General features: G+C 39.2%; 3 non-coding genes and 8 pseudogenes across 3 annotated transcripts; all 11 read left to right on the forward strand.

Moving 5' to 3' along the window:
• Window positions 1-7,023: 7,023 nt before the first annotated feature.
• Window positions 7,024-7,142, forward strand: LOC148556174 (5S ribosomal RNA; annotated as a pseudogene).
• Window positions 7,143-7,324: 182 nt separating this feature from the next.
• LOC148556175 (5S ribosomal RNA) lies at window positions 7,325-7,443 on the forward strand (annotated as a pseudogene).
• A 180-nt stretch (window positions 7,444-7,623) lies between these two features.
• Window positions 7,624-7,742, forward strand: LOC148556176 (5S ribosomal RNA; annotated as a pseudogene).
• A 2,830-nt stretch (window positions 7,743-10,572) lies between these two features.
• Window positions 10,573-10,691, forward strand: LOC148556177 (5S ribosomal RNA). Its single transcript, XR_015890337.1, has one exon. It is a non-coding gene; the product is annotated as a 5S ribosomal RNA (ribosomal RNA).
• A 181-nt stretch (window positions 10,692-10,872) lies between these two features.
• On the forward strand, window positions 10,873-10,991 carry LOC148556178 (5S ribosomal RNA; annotated as a pseudogene).
• Window positions 10,992-11,168: 177 nt separating this feature from the next.
• Window positions 11,169-11,287, forward strand: LOC148556179 (5S ribosomal RNA; annotated as a pseudogene).
• Window positions 11,288-11,465: 178 nt separating this feature from the next.
• Window positions 11,466-11,584, forward strand: LOC148556180 (5S ribosomal RNA). Its single transcript, XR_015891434.1, has one exon. It is a non-coding gene; the product is annotated as a 5S ribosomal RNA (ribosomal RNA).
• Window positions 11,585-15,508: 3,924 nt separating this feature from the next.
• On the forward strand, window positions 15,509-15,627 carry LOC148556181 (5S ribosomal RNA; annotated as a pseudogene).
• Window positions 15,628-15,809: 182 nt separating this feature from the next.
• LOC148556182 (5S ribosomal RNA) lies at window positions 15,810-15,928 on the forward strand (annotated as a pseudogene).
• A 181-nt stretch (window positions 15,929-16,109) lies between these two features.
• LOC148556183 (5S ribosomal RNA) lies at window positions 16,110-16,228 on the forward strand. The gene has a single exon (XR_015891357.1). It is a non-coding gene; the product is annotated as a 5S ribosomal RNA (ribosomal RNA).
• A 182-nt stretch (window positions 16,229-16,410) lies between these two features.
• On the forward strand, window positions 16,411-16,529 carry LOC148556184 (5S ribosomal RNA; annotated as a pseudogene).
• The last annotated feature ends 6,291 nt before the right edge of the window (window positions 16,530-22,820 follow it).

Raw genomic sequence — 22,820 nt, forward strand, 5'->3', positions numbered from 1 at the left:
TATAAGAAATTGGAAGTCCAGACTTAGTTATCCTTATCAATAACAATGAAAGTCGAATCTTAATTCCACTTGGTCAACCTTTACTAAAATAAAGGAAAGTCAAGGGACTAATTAGTTTGATCTTCGAATCCTATTTATTTCCTAAGAAAAGGTTGGGATTATTGAAGCTCAATTCAATTAGCAAAGATAACAGTTATCAATTATGCTGTTGAGTTGGATAATTCCAGAGTTACTGATTTCTTAACCAAGACCAAAAGGGAAAAAGTAAATCTACTGGAATAAGAATGCCTTCAGATGGGAAGCAATAATCATGTAAATAAAAGAGAGCAATAATAACTGAAATACCTCAAATAACATTAATTCAAGTAATCTGGAACAGTTCATAAACTAAATTGGGAAAATAAATAAAAATAAAGAACCTGGGATTGAGAGTTACTCCTAAACTAAGAGAAGTCCTAAATCCTAATCCTAAGAGAGAGGAGAGAACCTCTCTCTCTAAAAACTACATCTAAAACATGAAAAGTGAATTACGAGAGCTCCCTTATAAATAGATGTATTCCTCCACTTTATAGCCTCTAATCTGTGTTTTCTGGGTCGAGAACAGGGTCAGAAACAGCCCAGAATTTGCTGGTCTCGAATTCAACTACGCTGGAATTCCGTCACTGCGACGTGGCTGCATGGAGCACGCAGTCGCGTCGCCTAGCATCAAGGAAACTATAGCATATTATATATCAAATCGAAGCCCCATACGTTAGCTTTCCAACGCAACTGGAATCGCGTCGTTTGGACCTCTGTAGCTCAAGTTATGACTATTTGAATGCGAAGAGGTCAGGCTAACAGCTTTGCAGTTTCTTCAACTTCTTGTAATCCTTCCACTTTTGCATGCTTCCTTTCCATCCTCTAAACCATTCCTGGCCTGTAATCTCTGAAATTACTTAACACACATATCAAGGCATCTAATGGTAATAAGAGAGGCAATCAAAGCAGCATAATTAGGAAGGCAAATGTAAAACCATGCAAATAGTATGAATAAGTGGGTAAAGAGTTAATAAAAACCACTCAATTGAGCACAAGATAAACCATAAAATAGTGGTTTATCAACTGCGCCAATGGCGTGATCACTGGCATCACACATTAGTTCAAATGGTAATGTCCAGTGTGGTGCAGAAATAACTGGTGCTGTGACCAGCTTAGCTTTCAGAGTCTCAAATGCTTGCAGACACTCTATGTCAAACACAAATGGCATGTCAGCAGCTAGCAGATTGCTCAGGGGTTTTGCAATTTTTGAAAAATCCTTTATAAACCTCCTGTAGAATCCTGCATGCCCCAGAAAGCTTCTGATTGCCTTAACATTAGCAGGTGGTGGTAATTTTTCAATTACTTCCACTATAGCTTGATCCACCTCTATTCCCTTGTATGAAATTTTATGCCCAAGGACAATTCCTTCAGTCACCATAAAGTGACAGTTTTCCCAGTTTAAAACTAGGTTTGTCTCTTGGCATCTTTTCAGAACAAGTGCTAAATGGTTAAGGCAGGAGCTGAATGAGTCTCCAAATACTGAAAAGTCATCCATGAAGACTTCCAGAAATTTATCTACCATATCAGAGAAGATAGAGAGCATGCACCTCTGAAAAGTTACAGGTGCATTACACAGACCAAAAGGCATCCTTCTATAAGCATACACTCCAGAAGGACATGTGAATGCTATTTTCTCTTGGTCCTGAGGATCTACTGCAATTTGGTTGTAACCTGAATAGCCATCCAAAAGGCAGTAATATTCATGACCTGCTAGTCTCTCTAGCATTTGGTCTATGAATGGTAAAGGAAAATGATCCTTTCTGGTGGCTGTATTGAGCCTTCTGTAGTCAATACACATGCGCCACCCTGTAACTGTTCTTGTAGGAACCAGTTAATTTCTTTCATTATGAACCACTGTCATACCTCCCTTTTTGGGGACAACTTGAACAATGCTCACCCAGGGACTATCAGAAATAGGATAAATAATCCCAGCCTCCAGTAACTTGGTGACCTCTTTCTGCACCACTTCCTTCATGGCTGGATTTAGCCACCTCTGTGATTGAACCACTGGCTTAGCATCATCCTCCAATAGGATCTTGTGCATGCATCTAGCTGGGCTTATGCCCTTAAGGTCACTTATGGACCACCCAAGAGCTGTCTTGTGTGTCCTTAGCACTTGAATTAGTGCTTCCTCTTCCGGTGGATTTAAAGCAGAGCTTATGATCACTGAAAAAGTGTCACCTTCTCCCAGAAATGCATATTTCAGGAATGGTGGTAGTGGTTTGAGCTTGGGTTTAGGAGGTGTTTCCTCTTCTTGAGGAATTTTCAGAAGTTCTTTCAGTTCCTCTGAATCCTCCAGCTCAGGCTGAACATCTTTAAAGATGTCTTCCAGCTCTGATTCGAGACTCTCAGCCATGTTAACCTCCTCTACCAAGCAGTCAATAAGATCAACTTTCATGCAGTCTTTGGGTGTGTCTGGATGCTGCATGGCTTTGACAGCATTTAACTTGAACTCATCCTCATTGACCCTCAGGGTTACTTCCCCTTTTTGCACATCAATGAGAGTTCATCCAGTTGCTAGGAAAGGTCTTCCTAGAATGAGAGTAGCACTCTTGTGCTCTTCCATTTCCAGTACCACAAAGTCAGTGGGAAAGGCGAATGGCCCAACCCTGACAATCATGTCTTCAATCACGCCTGATGGGTATTTAATGGAGCCATCAGCAAGTTAGAGACATATCCTGGTTGGTTTGACTTCTTCAGTTAAACCAAGCTTTCTGATAGTGGATGCAGGTATTAGGTTGATGCTTGCCCCAAGATCACATAAAGCTGTCTTGGTGCAATTACCCTCTAATATGCATGGTATCAGAAAGCTCCTGGGATCTTTAAGCTTTTCTGGAAAGCTTTTCAGAATGACTGCACTGCATTCTTCTATGAGGAGAACTCTTTCGGTTTCTCTCCAATCCTTCTTATGACTCAAGATCTCTTTCATGAACTTGGCATAAGAAGGTATTTGCTCAAGTGCCTCTGCAAATAGAATCTTTATTTCAAGAGTCCTGAGATAGTCTGTAAAGCGAGCAAATTGCTTATCATGCTCCTCTTGGCAGAGTTTTTGAGGATAAGGCATCCTGGCTTTGTACTCCTCAACCTTAGTTGCTGCAGATTTATTTCCTACAGAGGTGGTTGGGGGAGCCTTTTTAGAGGGGTTGTTATCAGTACTTGTGTGTGTCTGATCCCTCACTGGCATTTGAATGCCAGAGTTAGAAGCTGGAGTGGCGTTGGACGCCAACTCCTTAGTTGTTCCTAGCGTTTGAACGCCAGAACTGAGCTTCCATTGGGCGTTTGACGCCAAATCCTTGCCTGTCTCTGGTGTTTGAACGCCAGAGTTATTCCTCTCTGGGCTTTTACTGTCCTCAGAGGGATTTTGAATAGAAGTTTGTTCATTTCCTGGCTTCCTGCTGCCCTGAAGTGAGGTTTTTAATGTTTTTCCACTTCTTAATTGAACTGCTTGGCACTCTTCTATTATTTGTTTTGATAATTGCTGTTCTGTTTGCTTCAACTGTACTTCCATATTTATATTAGCCATTCTTGTATCTTATAATATCTCCTTGAATTCGGCCAGTTGTTTTGTTAGAAAATTTAATTGCTGATTGAATTCAGTAATTTGTTCTGCAGGACTGAGTTCAGCAGTTACTATTTTAGCCTCTTCTTTCATTGAAGATTCACTACTTAGGTACAGATGCTGATTTCTGGCAACTGTATCAATGAGCTCTTGAGCTTCTTCAATTGTCTTTCTCATGTGTATAGATCCACCAGCTGAGTGGTCTAGAGAAATCTGAGCTTTCTCTATAAGCCCATAATAGAAGATGTCTAACTGTACCCATTCTGAAAACATTTCCTTGTTTAAAGCCTTGGATGTCCATTCTAACTGTACCCATTCTTAGAATCTCTCTGTTTCTCTCCCAGGCATCATAAAGAGATTCATTATCTCCTTGTTTAAAGCCTTGGTTGTCCAGCCTTAGCTGTGTCATCCGTTTTGGAGGGAAGTATTGATTCAGAAATTTTTCTGACAACTGTTTCCATGTCCTTATGCTAGCTTTAGGTTGGTTACTTAACCACCTCTTAGCTTGATCTTTTACAGCAAATAGAAACAGTAATAATCTGTAGACATCCTGATCTACTTCTTTATCATGTACTGTGTCAGCAATTTGTAAAAACTGTGCCAGAAACTCTGTAGGTTCTTCTTGTGGAAGACCGAAATACTGGCAACTTTGCTGCACCATGATAATGAGCTGAGGATTCAACTCAAAGCTACTGACTCCAATGGAGGGTATACAGATACTGCTCCCATATGAAGCAGTAGTGGGGTTAGCATATGACCCCAGAGTCTTTCTGGACTGTTCACTTCCACTTAGGTCCATGATGGAGAAAAGGGAATTGATGTGAATTGCAAATAGAATATATTTTTAAAATTTTTTTTTTGAAAAAGATTTTAAATTTTGAAATAAAAATCTAAATTTTAAAAGTAAATTTCGAAAATTTGCTTTAAAATAGAGAGAAAAGATATTTTTGAATTTAATGAGGAAAGAGAAAAACAATAAAATAGCACAAGATTTAAAATTTTTAGATCTAATGCTCCTTGTTTTCAAAAATTTTGGAGGGAAAACACCAAGGAACACCAAACATAAAAATTTTAAGATCAAGACACAAGGAAAACTCAAGAACACCTTGAAAACTCACAAGAACAACAAGAACATGAAGAAAGAACACCAAACTTAAAATTTTTAGAAAACTTACATAAAATTTTCGAAAACAAAAGAAAAGCTAACAAGAAAACACCAAACTTAAAGTTTGGCACAAGATTTAATCAAAGAAAAATTATTTAGAAAAAATTTTAAAAAGAAGATAGCCAATTACCAAGAACATAAGCACAACGCTCTAGCCAATTGAGCTATAAATTTAACGTATTTTAATATTGTATAAAAAAAAATAAAATTTTCCTTGGAAACTGATATTTTGAAAAAGCATAAGAAAAACAAGAAAAGACATAGATCAAGAGAAACTAAAGATCAAACAGAGAAATTCAATTATTAGTAAAAAAAATAAAATTTTGAAAAATTATTTTTGAAAAAGAAAATAAGGATTCTAAAATTTTAACAAGAACAATAATAAAATACTCAAAGACAAATCATAGATTAATAAAGAAAAATAAAAATCTTTTGAAAGATTTTTGAAAAGAAAGTAAAAGACTCTGACCCAAAAGACAAAATCTTCCTAATCTAAGCAACAGCATGAACCGTCAGTTGTTCAAACTCGAACAATCCCCGGCAACGGCGCCAAAAACTTGGTGCACGAATTGTGAATCACACTTTTCACAACTCGTACCACTAACCAGCAAGTGCATTGGGTCGTCCAAGTAATACCTTACGTGAGTAAGGGTCGATCCCATGGAGATTGTTGGTTTGAAGCAATTTATGGTTATCTTGTAAATCTTAGTCAGGAAATCAATTATAATTATCAGTATGAATTGCGAAGAATAAAAGAGCATGGATTAAATACTTGTTCTGCAGTAATGGAGAATATGTTGGAGTTTTGGAGATGCTTTGTCTTCTGAATCCCTGTTTTCTCCCTGTCTTCTTCTTCACGCACGCAAGGTTCCTCCTATGGCAAGTTGTGTGTTGGTGGATCACCGTTGTCAATGGCTACCATCCGTCCTCTCAGTGAAAAAGGTCCAGGTGCGCTGTCACTGCACGGCTAATCATCTGTCGGTTCCCACTCATGCTGGAATAGGATCCATTGATCCTTTTGCATCTGTCACTACGCCCAGCCCTTGTGAGTTTGCAGCTCGTCACAGTCATTCAATCCCTAAATCCTACTCGGAATACCATAGACAAGGTTTAGACTTTCCGGATTCTCAAGAATGCTACCAATGGATTCTAGCTTATACCACGAAGATTTTGATTAAGGAATCCAAGAGATATTCATTCAATCGAAGGTAGAACGGAGGTGGTTGTCAAGCATGCGTTCAAAGGTTGAGGATGATGATGAGTGTCACGGATCATCACATCCATCATATTGAAGTGCGAATAAACATCTTTAGATAGAAACAAGCGTGTTTGAATAGAAAACAGAAATAGTTGCATTAATTCATCGAAACACAGCACAGGTCCTCACCCCCAACAATGGAGTTCAGAGACTCATGCCGTCAAAGAGTACAAAGTTCAGATCTAAAAATGTCATGAGGTGTGAAATAGACCTCTAAAAGTTGTTTAAATACTAAACTAGTAACTTAGGTTTATAGAAAATGAATAAACTATGATAGATGGTGCAGAAATCTACTTCTGGGGTCCACTTGGTGTGTGATGGGGCTGAGACTTAAGCTTCTCACGTGCCTAGGCTGTTTCTGGAGTTAAACGCCAGGTTGTAACCTGTTTCTGGCGTTCAACTCCCATTTGTAACCTGTTTCTGGCGTTTAACGCCAGACTGCAACATGGAACTGGCGTTGAACGCCAGTTTACGTAGTCTATCCTTGAGCAAAGTATGGACTATTATATATTGCTGGAAAGCCCTAGATGTCTACTTTCCAACGCAATTGAGAGCGTGCCAATTGGATATCTGCAGCTCCAGAAAATCCATTCCGAGTGCAGGGAGGTCCGAATCCAACAACATCAGCAGTCCTTTTTCAGCCTGAATCAGATTTTTGCTCAGCTCCCTCAATTTTAGCCAGAAAATACCTGAAATTACAGAAAAATACACAAACTCATAGTAAAGTCTAGAATTGTAATTTTTATTTAAAAACTAATAGAAATATAATAAAAGCTAACTAAATTATACTGAAAACATACTAAAAACAATGCCAAAAAGCGTATAAATTATCCGCTCATCAGCTATAGTGAGCCTTAATGAACTGATTTTCTGCAAGCTCCCACGGGCCCTGCAGGGCTTCGCAGCTCGACTTACCCTATGTAGCGATACATGCTTATGATAATTGTGTGCACATACATTAATTAGTGTGATCATACTAGATCTAATGCATCGGATTCCATCATAACTCCGCAGTTAAGCGTGCGTGGGCGAGAGCGGTACTAGGATGGGTGACCTCCGGGGAAGTCCTCGTGTTGCACCTTTTTTTTTCTTTACGTCGTGCTTACCCTCGTTCTTTAAATGACGCTATCTCAAATCAGTTAACTAAAGTGAGCCTTAATGACCTAACTATTGGCAGGCTCCTACGGGGCCCGCAGAGCTTCGCAGCTCGATTTACCCTTTGTCGCGAGACATGCTTATGATGATTGTGTGCACATACTTTAATAGGTGTGACCATACCAGCACTAATGCACTGGATCCCACCAGAACTCCGTAGTTAAGCGTGCTTGGGCGAGAGTAGTACTAGGATGGGTGACCTCCTCGGAAGTCCTCGTGTTGCACCACTTTTTTTTTACGTCGTTCTTACCCTCGTTCTTTAAATGATGCTATCTTGAATAGTTTAGCTAAAGCGAGCCTTAATGACCTGATTTTCGGGGGGCTCTAATGGGCCCTGCAGGGATTCGTATCTCGACTTAACCTATGTCGGGACACATGCTTATGATAATTGTGTGCAAATACTTTAATAGGTGCGATCATACCAGCACTAATGCACCGGATCCCATCAGAAATCCGCTGTTAACCATGTTTGGGCGAGAGTAGTACTAGGATGGGTGACCTCCTGGGAAGTCCTCGTGTTGCACCTCTTTTTATTTTTTACGTCGTGCTTACCCTCGTTCTTTGAACGACGCTATCTGGAATAGTTTACCTAAAGCGAGATTTAATGACCTGATGATGCCAGGGCATTTTTGCCAGTTTCACTGACCTTTTCTTTACTGTTTTTAAGGTAGTTTCATGCATTTTCTTAGAAAATAAGTGAGTTTTGGGTAGATATTCGCTTACATCTTGATTCAAGCATACATTGTACACTTTACATGATTTCATGAGAATTTTGCATGTATTATATGATAAATTGGATGATGCATGATCCCATGATTAAGAGCAAGACTTTGATGCACTTTGTTTGATTGATTTCAAGCCAAAAGAAGAAGAGAAGAGCCACGTTAGTGGCTACGTTAGTGACACTAACGTGGGCACTAACGTGGAAGGAAGGAAAGCCCCAACGTTAGTGAGAAAAGTTAGTGGCATTAACTTTGAAGAAGGAGAGTATGGAACGATGGCAAGGAAGACCCACGTTAAGAGTCACGTTAGCTACACTAACGTGAACTCTAACGTAGGGATAAAAGGCACCAAGCAACGTTAATGGGGAAGGTGAGCCCTAATAACGCTTGTGAAAGGGGTATATGCCAAAGTTAGTGGAAAAAGAGAGTGCCACTAACGTTTGCAAAGGCTAGAAGACCCACGTTAGTCTCCACGTTAGTTAGATTAACGTGGGAACTAACGTGGAAGGAAAGGGAGATGCCAACGTTAGTGGAAAAGGTGATCTCCACTAACGTTTGCGAAACAAAAAGACCCACGTTAGCTTCCACGTTAACTAGATTAACGTGGTAGTTAACGTGGGCAAAAGTCTCACCTGGCAGCCTGACCATGCCTTCTTCAAACACGCATAACTTGAGCCACAAAGCTCCAAATGAGGTGATTCTAGTGAAATTGGAAAGTAGGATTCCCGAGCTTTCTAAGCATATATGGGACTACATGGTTGACACTAAATTTGAGGGAGAAAACCTGCCCCGAAAGTGCAATGATGGACATGGTATCAACCTGTATTAAGGCCAACTGTCCTCTTCACCTTCCAAGAAGTGTAACTCGAGTTGTAGAGCTCCAAATGATGCGCTTTCAAATGAGTTTGAAAGTAGACATCCAGAGCTTTCCAAAAATATATAATAGTATGGGGTTGACATTGATTTTGAGCTCCAGAACGTAGAAATATTAAGCCCCTGGTCGCTAGCGTTATCGGGACTCACATTTTCCATTAACGCTAGCAACTATGCCAGCGACCATGTCCACTTCAAAGGAGCATAACTTGAGTTATAGAGATGCAATTGAGGTGATTCCAGTTGCGTTAGAAAGAAGATATTCAGAGCTTTCCAATGATAGATAATACTCTATAGTGGACATGAAATTGGAGCACAAAAAAGAGGCATCTTTTAAGCCCCAAAAACACCAACTGGGCACCAAGTGCAACGTTAGCCACAATAACTTTAGCACTAATGCCACACTTGTAGCGTTAGTGTGGCTAACTTTAGCACTAACTTTAGCACCTGGACCTCAACTTAACTCACTTCTCTCTCAAGTCAACTTCAAAGCTCAAGCAAGTAAGCCCACAATTGTCAACCAATCAAGGCCACAAGAAGCATCTAGAATAGGAATTTTCATTTAATTGTAATTTGCTTTTAATTTCATTTTGTAATTTAGGAGAGCCTATATAAAGGCCTTAGTTTTTACATTAAAGGCATTCTGGAGAATTGAAGGAAGGGGGAGAGAGTGAAGACCAATTCAAACTTCTGTGAATTGGCACATTCCAAGGGGAGTGGGTCTTCGGACCCCTCCCCTCAACCACTCTTCTTCCTTTTCTCTTCTTTTCTTCCTTAGGAGTAGTTTCGTTTTAGTTGTAATTTTCATTTATAAATTTTGAAGTTTCAATTTCAGTTTCAATCTTCATCTTTACTTTTCTGCACTTTCTTTCTTTTCTATTTTGGTAGAGCAATGATCAACTAACTCTTTTCATTGGGTTAGAGAGCTCTATTGTGATTCAATGGATTAAGTGTAGTTCTTATTCTTCTTCTTCTTTCTTTTCTCTTAATTTTACTAGAGAGCTTTCGATCTTCATCCAATTGGGTAGTTATCTTGGAAAAGAAGCTATTCATACTTGGATCTCTTCTGAACCTTGGAAGAGGAATGAAGAGATCATGCTAGAAATGCTTTCTCATGTTGTACCAAATTGGATTTGGAAGGATATGTGACTATAATCCTCCAACACTTGATTTGGGAATGCATGTGGTATAATCAGTGACCATACTTCATCTCTTCTCGTGAGCAATTGACCAAGGAATTAGCTATTGATCAAGATTTGAGAGATTGAATTACAAGGAATTGTAATTCGATCACTTAAGATTGCCAAGGAGATCAATGAATGCATTGATTGAGGAAGAGATGAGAATGAACTTGATCCGGAGGATTGCAATATCTCTTGATCCAAATGTTCATTTTATTTTTAGTTCTTATATTTACTTTTCTTGCCATTTTACTTTCCTGCACTTTATTGCTTTCTTTACATTCATGCAATTTACATTCCCTTTTTACTCATCATCCAAATCTGAATCGTCTAACTAGGATAATCAATCAACTATTGATTGCTTAATCCGTTAATCTCTGTGGGATTCGACCTCACTCTTTTGTGAGTTATTACTTGACGACGAATTCGGTACACTTGCCGAAGGAAATTTGTCACAAGACAAGTTTCCACGCGTATCACCTGATTTTCGGCAGGCTACCACGGGCCCCGCAAGGCTTCGCAACTCGACTTACCCAATGTCGCGACACAAACTTTTGATAATTGTGTGCGCATACTTTAATAGGTGCGATCATACCAGCACTAATGCACCGGATCCCATGAGAACTCCGCAGTTAAGCGTGCTTGGGCGAGAGTGGTACTAGGATGGGTGACCTCCTGGGAAGTCCTCGTGTTGCACCTCTTTTTTTTTTACGTCGTACATACCCTTGTTCTTTAAATGACGCTATCTCGAATAGATTACCTAAAGCGAGATTTAATGACCTGAATTTTGGCAGGCTCCTACGGGGCCCACAGGGTTTCGCAGCTCGACTTACCTTATGTACCGATACATTCTTATGATAATTGTGTGCATATACTTTAATAGGTGTGATCATACCAGCACTAATGCACCGGATCCCACCCGAACTCCGTAGTTAAGCGTGCTTGGGCTAGAGTAGTACTAGGATGGGTGACCTCCTAGGAAATCCTCCTGTTGTACCTTTTTTTTTATGTCGTGCTTGCCCCCATTCTTTAAACGACGCTATCTCTAATAGTTTAGCTATAGCGAGCCTTAGTGAACTGATTTTCGACAACACCCACGGGCCCTGCATGGCTTCGCCGCTCGACTTACCCTACGTCGCGATACATGCTTATGATAGTTGTGTGCACATAGTTTAATAGGTGTGATCATACCAGCACTTATGCACCGGATTCCACCAGAACTCCGTAGTTAAGCGTGCTTGGGCTAAAGTAGTACTAGGATGGGTGACCCCCTGGGAAGTCTTCGTGTTGTACCTTTTTTTTTACGTCGCACTTACCCTCGTTCTTTAAACGATGCTATCTCTAATAGTTTAGCTATAGTGAGCCTTAATGAACTGATTTTCGGCAAGTTCCCACGGGCCTTGCAGGACTTCGCAGCTCGACTTACCTTACGTCGCGATACATGCTTATGATAATTGTGTGCACATACTTTAATAGGTGCAATCATACCAGCACTAATGCACCGGATCCCACCAGAACTCCGTAGTTAAGCGTGCTTGGACGAGAGTGGTACTAAGATGGGTGACCTCCTGGGAAGTCCTCGTGTTGCACCTCTTTTTTTTTTTACGTCGTGCTTACCCTCGTTCTTTAAACGATGCTATCTTGAATAGTTTAGCTAAAGCGAGCCTTAATAAAAATCACATTTCTGGACTTTACCATGGTTCGAGGAAAATACTTAGATTTCAGTCTGAAAAATGTAAGGCTGACGTTCAACTTGCCAATGATGGAAGAAAACGCACGCCCCTACACTAGAAGGGTTAACTTTGATCAAAGGTTGGACCAAGTCCTCATGGACATATGTGTAGAAGGAGCTCAATGGAAAATTGACTCAAGAGGCAAGCCAATTCAATTAAGAAGGCATGACCTCAAACCAGTGGCTAGGGGATGGCTAGAGTTCATTCAACGCTCAATCATTCCTACTAGTAACCGGTCTGAAGTTACTATAGACCGGGCCATCATGATCCATAGTATCTTGATTGGAGAGGAGGTGGAAGTTCATGAGATTATACCTCAAGAACTTTACAAGGTGGCTGACAAGTCCTCCACTTGGGCAAGGTTAGCCTTTCCTCACCTCATATGTCACCTCTGCAATTCGGCTGGAATTGACATAGAGGGAGACATCCTCATTGAAGAGGACAAGCCCATCACTAAGAAAAGGATGGAGCAAATAAGAGATCATGGACCTCAACATGAGCATGAGTAAATTCCTCACCATGAAATCCCTGAGATGCCTCAGGGGATGCACTTTCCTCCACAAAATTATTGGGAGAAAATCAACACTTCCCTAGGAGAATTAAGCTCCAACATGGGACACCTAAGGATGGAGCACCAAGAGCATTCCATCATCCTCCATGAAATTAGAGAAGATCAAAGAGCTTTGAGGGAGGAGCAACAAAGACAAGGAAGAGACATAGAGGAGCTCAAAAGCACCATTGGTTCTTCAAGAAGAGGAAGACGCCACCCTCACTAAGGTGGACTCATTCCTTAATCTCCTTGTCTATTTATTTTCTGTTTTCGGTTTCCATGCTTCATGTTTAATTATGTTTGTGTCTTTACTATATGATCATTAGTGTTTAAGTGTCTATGTCTTGAAGCTATGAATGTCCTATGACTCCATCACCTCTCTTAAATGAAAACTATTTTAAAAACAAAAGAACAAGAAGTACAGGGTTTCGAATTTATCCTTGAAATTAGTTTAATTATTTTGATATGGTGACAATACTTTTTGTTTTCTGAATGAATGCCTGAACAGTGCATATGTCTTTTGAAGTTGTTGTTTATGAATGTTAAATATGTTGGCTCTTGAAAGAATGATAAAAAGGAGACATGTTATTTGATAATCTGAAAAATCATAAAAATGATTCTTGAAGCAAGAAAAAGCAGTGAATACAAAAGCTTGCAGAAAAAAATAGCGAAAAAAAAGAAAGAAAAAGAAAAAGCAAGCAGAAAAAGCCAAAAGCTCTTTAAACCAAAAGGCAAGAGCAAAAAGCCAATAGCCCTTAAAACCAAAAGGCAAGGGTAAATAAAAAGGATCCAAGGCTTTGAGCATCAGTGGATAGGAGGGCCTAAAGGAATAAAATCCTGGCCTAAGCGGCTGAACCAAGCTGTCCCTAACCATGTGCTTGTGGCGTGAAGGTGTCAAGTGAAAACTTGAGACTGAGCGGTTAAAGTCAAGGTCCAAAGCAAAAAAAGAGTGTGCTTAAGAACCCTAGACACCTCTAATTGGGAACTTTAGCAAAGCTGAGTCACAATCTGAAAAGGTTCACCCAGTTATGTGTCTGTGGCATTTATGTATCAGTGGTAATACTGGAAAACAAAGTGCTTAGGGCCACGGCCAAGACTCATAAAGTAGCTGTGTTCAAGAATCAACATACTAAACTAGGAGAATCAATAACACTATCTGAACTCTGAGTTCCTATAGATGCCAATCATTCTGAACTTCAATGGATAAAGTAAGATGCCAAAACTATTCAAGAGGCAAAAAGCTACAAGTCCCGCTCATCTGATTGGAGCTAAGTTTCATTGATATTTTGGAATTTATAGTATATTTTTTTTTATCCTATTTGATTTTCAGTTGCTTGGAGACAAGCAACAATTTAAGTTTGGTGTTGTGATGAGCGGAAAATTTATACGGTTTTTGGCATTGTTTTTACATAGTTTTTAGTATGATTTAGTTAGTTTTTAGTATATTTTTATTAGTTTTTAAATAAAATTCACATTTCTAGACTTTACTATGAGTTTGTGTGTTTTTTTGTGATTTTAGATAATTTCTGGCTGAAATTGAGGGACTTGAGCAAAAATCAGAATCAGAGGTTGAAGAAGGACTGCAGATGCTGTTGGATTCTGACCTCCCTGCACTCAAAGTGGATTTTCTGGAGCTACAGAACTCCAAATGGTGCGCTCTCAATTGCGTTGGAAAGTAGACTTCCAGGGCTTTCCAGCAATATATAATAGTCTATGCTTTGCTCGAGTTTAAATGACGAAAATTGGCGTTCAACGCCAGTTCTATGCTGCATTCTGGAGTTAAACGCCAGAAACAGGTTGTAAAGTGGAGTTAAACGCCAGAAACAGGTTACAAGCTGGCGTTCAACTCCAAGAGAAGCCTCTACACGTGTAAAGCTCAATGCTCAGCCCAAGCACACACCAAGTGGGCCCCAGAAGTGGATTTCTGCATCATTTACTTATCTTTATAAACCCTAGTAACTAGTTTAGCATAAATAGGACTTTTTACTATTGTATTTACATCTTCGGATCATCTTTGATCAGTTTTATGCTATCTTAGACCTTTATGGGGGATGGCCACTCGGCCATGCCTGGACCTTGTTCTTACATATTTTCAACGGTAGAGTTTCTACACACCATAGATTAAGGTGTGGAGCTCTGCTATTCCTCATGAATTAATACAAAGTACTATTGTTCTTCTATTCAATTCAAGCTTATTCCGATTCTAAGATATTCATTCGCACTTCAATATGAATGTGATGATTGTGACAGTCATCATCATTCCCAACCTATGAACGCGTGCCTGACAACCACTTCCGTTCTACCTTAGATTGAATGAATATCTCTGGGATTCCTTAATCAGAGTCTTCGTGGTATAAGTTAGAATCCATGGACGGCCATTCTTGAGATCCGGAAAGTCTAAACCTTGTCTGTGGTATTCCAAGTAGGATATGGGAAGGGATGGTTGCGACGAGCTTCAAACTCGCGAGTGTTGGGCGTAGTGACAGACGTAAAAGGATCAATGGATCCTATTCCAGTATGATCGAAAACCGACAGATGATTAGCCATGCAGTGACAGCACATTGGACCATTTTCACTGAGAGGACAGGATGTAGCCATTGACAATGGTGACGCCTAACATACAGCTTGCCATAGAAAGGAGTATGAATGATTGGATGAAGACAATAGGAAAGCAGAGGTTCAGGAGGAACAAGCATCTTCATACGCTTATCTAAAACTCTCACCAATGAATTAAGTAAGTATCTCTATCTTTAATTTACGTTTTATTTATATTTTAATTATATTTTAATTATCAAATATCCATAACCATATGAATCTGCCTTACTGAGATTTGCAAGATGACCATAGCTTGCTTCAAGCCGACAATCTCCGTGGGATTGACCCTTACTCACGTAAGGTTTATTACTTGGACGACCTAGTGCACTTGCTGGTTAGTTGTGCGAAGTTGTGACAAAGAACTAAGATTACGAATGTGCGTATTAAGTTTTTAGCACGGTTACCAAGGAATGAATCGTCACGATTTCTGCGCACCAGGAAGTCCTCGTGTTGTACCTTTTTTTTTTTTACGTCGTGCTTACCTTCGTTCTTTAAACGATGCTATCTCGAATAGTTTAGCTATAGTGAGCCTTAATGAACTGATTTTCGGCAAGCTCCCATGGCACTGCAGGGCTTCACTGCTCGACTTACCCTATGTAGCGATACATGCTTATGATAATTGTGTGCACATACATTAATTAGTGTGATCATACTAGCACTAATGCATCGGATCCCATCAGAACTCCGCAGTTAAGCATGCATGGGCGAGAGCTGTACTAGGATGGGTGACCTCCTGGGAACTCCTCGTGTTGCACCTTTTTTTTTCTTTACGTCGTGCTTACCCTTGATCTTTAAATGACGTTATCTCGAATCAGTTAACTAAAGTGAGCCTTAATGACCTGAATTTTGGCAGGCTCCTACGGGGCCCACAGGGTTTCGCAGCTCGACTTACTCTTTGTCGCGATACATGCTTATGATGATTGTGTGCACATACTTTAATAGGTGTGACCATACCAGCACTAATGCACTGGATCCCACTAGAACTCCGTCGTTAAGCGTGCTTGCGCGAGAGTAGTACTAGGATGGGTGACCTCCTCGGAAGTCCTCGTTTTGCACCACTTTTTTTTTTACGTCGTGCTTACCCTCGTTCTTTAAACGACGCTATCTGGAATAGTTTAGCTAAAGCGAGCCTTAATGACCTGATTTTCGGGAGATTCTAATGGGCCCCGCAGGGCTTCGTAGCTCGACTTACCCTATGTCGGGACACATGCTTATGATAATTGTGTGCAAATACTTTAATAGGTGCGATCATACCAGCACTAATGCACCGGATCCCATCAGAAATCCGCAGTTAACCGTGTTTGGGCGAGAGTAGTACTAGGATGGGTGACCTCCTGGGAAGTCCTCGTGTTGCACCTCTTTTTTTTTTTACGTCGTGCTTACCCTCGTTCTTTGAACGACGCTATCTGGAATAGTTTACCTAAAGCAAGATTTAATGACCTGATTTTCGGCAGGCTACCACGGGCCCCGCAAGGCTTTGCAGCTCGACTTACCCTATGTCGCGACACAAACTTATGATAATTGTGTGCGCATACTTTAATAGGTGCGATCATACTAGCACTAATGCACCGGATCCCACCAGAACTTCGTAGTTAAGCGTGCTTAGGCTAGAGTAGTACTAGGATGGGTAACCTCCTGGGAAATCCTCAGGATGCACCTCTTTTTTTTTTAACATCGTACTTACCCTCGTTCTTTAAACGATGCTATCTCGTATAGTTTAGCTAAAGCGAGCCTGGTATGCGAAATTGTTACTCAGGTTGTGAATTATTGTTCAAAATTGATTCCCTGGCGATGGCTCCAAAAACGGATGCACAGAACCATGGTCTAAACATACCTTCACAACTTCACATAACTAACCAGCAAGTGCACTGGGTCGTCTAAGTAATAAACCTTACGTGAGTAAGGGTCGATCCCACGGAGATTGTTGGTATGAAGCAAGCTATGGTCACCTTGTAAATCTCAGTCAGGCGGATATAAAATAGTTATGGAGTTTTTGAAATTAATACTAAAATAAGGATAGAAATACTTATGTAAATCATTGGTGAGAATTTCAGATAAGCGTATGGAGATGCATTCATTCCTCTGAACCCCTGCTTTCCTGCTGTCTTCATCCAATCAGTCTTACTCCATTCTATGGCTGGCTTTGTGTAAGGATGTCACCGGTGCTAATGGCTACTTTCAATCCTCTCGGGAAAACGGTCCAAATGCTCTGTCACAGCACGGCTAATCATCTGGAGGCATCACCCTTGTCGTTGGTTGCATCCTATTCCTCTCTGTGAAAATGGTCCGATGCGCTGTCACTACATGGCTAATCATCTTGGAGGTTCTCGATCATACTGGAATAGAATTTACTATCCTTTTGCGTCTGTCACTACGCCCAGCACTCGCAAGTTTGGAGTTTGTCACAGTCATTCAATCCCAGAGTCCAACTCGGAATACCACGGACAAGGTTTAGACTTTCCGAACTCTCATGAATGCCGCCATCAATCTAGCTTATACCACGAAGATTCTGATTAAGAGATCTAAGAGATACTCATTCAATCTAATGTAGAACGGAAGTGGTTGTCAGGCACGCGTTCATAGGGAATGATGATGATTGTCACGTTCATCACATTCAGGTTGAAGTGCGAATGAATATCTTAGAAACTGAATAAGTTGAATTGAATAGAAAACAGTAGTACTTTGCATTAATCCTTGAGGAACAGCAGAGCTCCACACCTTAATCTATGGAGTGCAGAAATTCTACCGTTGAAAATACATAAGTGATAATGGAGTTCATTGGTCTCGGCCCCAGAGGGGAACCGGAGTAACCAAGACTACGAATACAATGTTAAAAAGTTCTATTTATAATAAACTAGTCACTAGGGTTTACAGAAGTAAATAATTGATGCATAAATCCACTTTCGGGGCCCACTTGGTGTGTGCTTGGGCTGAGCTTGAAGTCTACACGTGGAGAGGTCATTCTTGGAGTTGAACGCCAGCTTTTGTGCCAGTTTGGGCGTTGAACTCCACTTTGCAACTTGTTTCTGGCGCTGGACGCCAGAATTGGGCAGAGAGCTGGCGTTGAACGCCAGTTTGAGTCGTCTAAACTTGGGCAAAGTATGAACTATTATATATTTCTGGAAAGCCCTGGATGTCTGCTTTCCAATGCAATTGGAAGCGCGCCATTTTGAGTTATGTAGCTCCAGAAAATCCATTTTGAGTGCAGGGAGGTCAGAATCCAACAACATCAGCAGTCCTTCTTCAACCTCTGAATCTGATTTTTGCTCAAGTCCCTCAATTTCAGCCAGAAAATACCTGAAATCACAGAAAAACACACAAACTCATAGTAAAGTCCAAAAATATGAATTTAACATAAAAACAAATGAAAACATCCCTAAAAGTAACTAGATTCTACTAAAAACATACTAAAAACGACGCCAAAAAGCGTATAAATTATCCGCTCATCACAACACTAAACTTAAATTGTTGCTTGTCCCCAAGCAACTGAAAATCAAATAGGATAAAAAGAAGAGAATATACTATAAATTCCAAACTATCAATGAAACATAGCTCCAATCAAATGAGCGGGACTTATAGCTTTTTGCCTCTTGAATAGTTCTGGCATCTCACTTTATTCATTGAGGTTCAGAATGATTGGCATCTATAGGAACTCAGAGTTCAGATAGTGTTATTGATTCTCCTAGTTCAGTATGATGATTCTTGAACACAACTATTTTATGAGTCTTGGCCGTGGCCCTAAGCACTTTGTTTTCCGGTATTACCACCGGATACATAAATGCCACAGACACATAATTGGGTGAACCTTTTCAGATTGTGACTCAGCTTTGCTAAAGTCCCCAATTAGAGGTGTCCAGGGTTCTTAAGCACACTCTTTTTTTTTTTTTGCTTTGGACCTTGACTTTAAACGCTCTGTCTCAAGTTTTCACTTGACACCTACACGCCACAAGCACATGGTTAGGGACAGCTTGGTTTAGCGGCTGATGAGCGGATAATTTATACGCTTTTTGGCATTGTTTTTAGTATGTTTTTAGTAGAATCTAGTTACTTTTAGGGATGTTTTCATTATTTTTTATGTTAAATTCACATTTCTGGACTTTACTATGAGTTTGTGTGTTTTTCTATGATTTCAGGTATTTTCTGGCTGAAATTGAGGGACTTGAGCAAAAATCAGATTCAGAGGTTGAAGAAGGACTGCTGATGCTGTTGGATTCTGACCTCTCTGCACTCAAAGTGAATTTTCTGGAGCTACAGAACTCAAAATGGCGCACTTCTAATTGCGTTAGAGAGTAGACATCCAGGGCTTTCCAGAAATGTATAATAGTCCATACTTTGAACGAGTTTAGATGATGTAAAAGGCCGTTGAACGCCAGTTCTACGCTGCTGTCTGGAGTTAAACGCCAGAAACAAGTCACAAACCAGAGTTGAACGCCAGAAATACGTTACAACCTGGCGTTCAACTCCAGAAAGAGCCTCTGCACGTGTAACATTCAAGTTCAGCCCAAGCACACACCAAGTGGGCCCCGGAAGTGGATTTATGCATCAATTACTTACTTCTGTAAACCCTAGTAGCTAGTTTATTATAAATAGAACTTTTTATTATTGTATTAGACATCCTGAGTTTTATCTTCGGATCATAGAGTCTTGGTTACTCCGGTTCCCCTCTGGAGCCGAGACCAATGAACTCCATTATCACTTATGTATTTTCAACGGTAGAGTTTCTGCACTCCATAGATTAAGGTGTGGAGCTCTGCTGTTCCTCAAGGATTAATGCAAAGTACTACTGTTTTCTATTCAATTCAACTTATTCAATTTCTAAGATATTCATTCGCACTTCAACCTTAATGTGATGAACGTGACAATCATCACCATTCCCTATGAACGCGTTCCTGACAACCACTTCCGTTCTACATTAGATTGAATGAGTATCTCTTAGATCTCTTAATCAGAATCTTCATGGTATAAGCTAGATTGATGGCGGCATTCATGAGAGTCCGGAAAGTCTAAACCTTGTCCGTGGTATTCCGAGTAGGACTCTGAGATTGAATGACTGTGACGAACTCCAAACTCGCGAGTGCTGCGCGTAGTGACAGACGCAAAAGGATAGTAAATTCTATTCCAGTATGATCGAGAACCTCCAAGATGATTAGCCATGCAGTGACAGCGCATCGGACCATTTTCACAGAGAGGAATAGGATGCAACCAACGACAAGGGTGATGCCTTCAGATGATTAGCCGTGCTGTGACCAAGCATTTGGACCATTTTCCCGAGAGGATTGAAAGTAGCCATTGGCGCCGGTGACATCCTTACACAAAGCCAGCCATAGAAAGTTGTAAGACTGATTGGATGAAGACAGCAGGAAAGCAGGGGTTCAGAGGAATGAATGCATCTCCATACGCTTATCTGAAATTCTCACCAATGATTTACATAAGTATTTCTATTCTTATTTTAGTATTAATTTCGAAAACTCCATAACTATTTTATATCCGCCTGACTGAGATTTACAAGGTGACCATAGCTTGCTTCATACCAACAATCTCCGTGGGATCGACCCTTACTCACGTAAGGTTTATTACTTGGACGACCCAGTGCACTTGCTGGTTAGTTATGCGAAGTTGTGAAGATATGTTTAGACCATGGTTCTGTGCATCCGTTTTTGGAGCCATCGCCAGGGAATCAATTTCGAACAATAATTCACAACCTGAGTAACAATTTCGCATACCAAGTTTTTGGCGCCGTTACCGGGGATTGTTCGAGTTTGGACAACTGACGGTTCATCTTGTTGCTCAGATTGGGTAACTTTCTTTTCGTTTTCTTTTCAAAAAGTTTTCAAAAAAATTTTTCAAAAAAATCTTTCAAAAATTTCTCCTTTGTTTTCGAAAAAAAAAATTTTTTTTAAAATGTTTTCAAAAAAAAATTTTTCTTCAGAATTTTTAAGAATGAATTCTAGTGTTTCATAAAGCATGTTGAAGCCTGGCTGGCTGTAAAGCCATGCCTGTAGGGCATGTTAGGCGTGTCATGTCTGAGTTACATACTAAAGCTTGGCTGGCTATTAAGCCATGCCTGACCCTTTGATTGGAGCTTTAGACTAAAGGGCATAAGATTCCTGGAATTCATATTAAAAAATTTTGGAATCCTTATTTTTCTTTTTCAAAATGATTTTCGAAAAAATTAAAAGAAAATACAAAAAAATCATAAAATCATAAAAATCAAAAATATTTTTGTGTTTCTTGTTTGAGTCTTGAGTCATGTTATAAGTTTGGTGTCAATTGCATACTCATCTTGCATTTTTTTCGAAAATTTTCATGCATTCATAGTGTTCTTCATGTTCTTCAAGTTGTTCTTGGTAAGTCTTCTTGTTTGATCTTTGCATTTTCATGGTTTGTGTCTTTTCTTGTTTTTCATATGCATTCTTGAATTCTTAGTGTCTAAGCATTAAAGAATTCTAAGTTTGGTGTCTTGCATGTTTTCTTTGCATTAAAAATTTTTCAAAAATGTATTCTTGATGTTCATCATGATCTTCATAGTGTTCTTGGTGTTCATCTTGACATTCATAGCATTCTTGCATGCATTCATTGTTCTGATCCATAACTTTCATGCATTGCATCATTTTTCTTGTTTTTCTCTCTCATCATAAAAATTCAAAAATAAAAAAAATATCTTTCCCTTTTTCTCTCTTAAAATTTCGAAAATTAGATTTGACTTTTTCAAAAATTTTTAAAATCTAGTTGTTTTTATGAGTCAAATCAAATTTTCAATTTAAAAAAATCTTATCTTTTTCAAAATCTTTTTCAAAAATCAAATCTTTTTTTAATTTTTTTTAGTTATTTTCGAAAATTTCAAAAATATTTTTCAAAAATATTTTTCTTAATTTTACATCATATTTTCGAAAATAACATCATCAATTAATGTTTTGATTCAAAAATTTCAAGTTTGTTACTTACTTGTTAAGAAAGATTCAAACTTTAAGTTCTAGAATCATATCTTGTGATTTCTTGTGAATCAAGTCATTAATTGAGACTTTAAAAATCAAATCTTTTTCAAAAACTAATTTCTATCATATCTTTTCAAAAATATCTTCTTATCTTACCTTTCTCAAAAAAGTGATTGCAAAATATCTTTTCTAACCTCCTAACTTCTTATCTTTTCAAAATTTGTTTCAACTAACTAACTAACTTTTTGTTTGTTTCTTACCTTTTTCAAAACTACCTAACTAACTCTCTCTCTCTAATTTTCGAAAAAATCTTCCCTCTTTTTCAAAATTTCTTTTTAATTAGGCTAATTATTTTATTTTTTATTTGAATTTTTGAAAAACTACTAACCTTTTTCAAAAACTATTTTCGAAAATCACTAACTCTTTTTCAAAAATTATTTTCAAAAATTCTTCTCCCTCATCTCCTTCTATTTATTTATTCATCTACTAACACTTCTCTTCATCTCACATCTCTGCTCCTATCATCACCTTGGTGTTTGGATTCTTCATTCTTCTTCACCCCTGTTCCTTTTCTTCTTCTACTAACAATAAGGAACCTCTTTACTGTGACATAGAGGATTCCTCTTCTTTTCTTTTTCTCTTCTCTTTCTTATGAGCAGGGACAAAGAAAAAGGCATTCTTGTTGAAGTTGATCCAGAACCTGAAAGGACTCTGAAGAGAAAACTAAGAGAAGCTAAATTACAACAATCCAAAGACAACCTTATTGAAAATTTCGAACAAGTAAAGGAGATGGCAGCCGAACCCAACAACAATAATGCAAGGAGAATGCTTGGTGACTTTACTGCACCTAATTCCAATTTACATGGAAGAAACATCTCCATTCCTACCATTGGAGCAAACAATTTTGAGCTGAAACCTCAGCTAGTTTCTCTGATGTAGCAGAACTGCAAATTTCATGGACTTCCATCTGAAGACCCTTTTCAGTTCTTAACTGAATTCTTGCAGATCTGTAATAC

The sequence above is a fragment of the Arachis ipaensis genome, chromosome B6, assembly GCF_059453495.1.
Source record: "Arachis ipaensis isolate K30076 ecotype BB chromosome B6, ASM5945349v1, whole genome shotgun sequence".
In the NCBI taxonomy this organism is placed as follows: domain Eukaryota; kingdom Viridiplantae; phylum Streptophyta; class Magnoliopsida; order Fabales; family Fabaceae; genus Arachis; species Arachis ipaensis.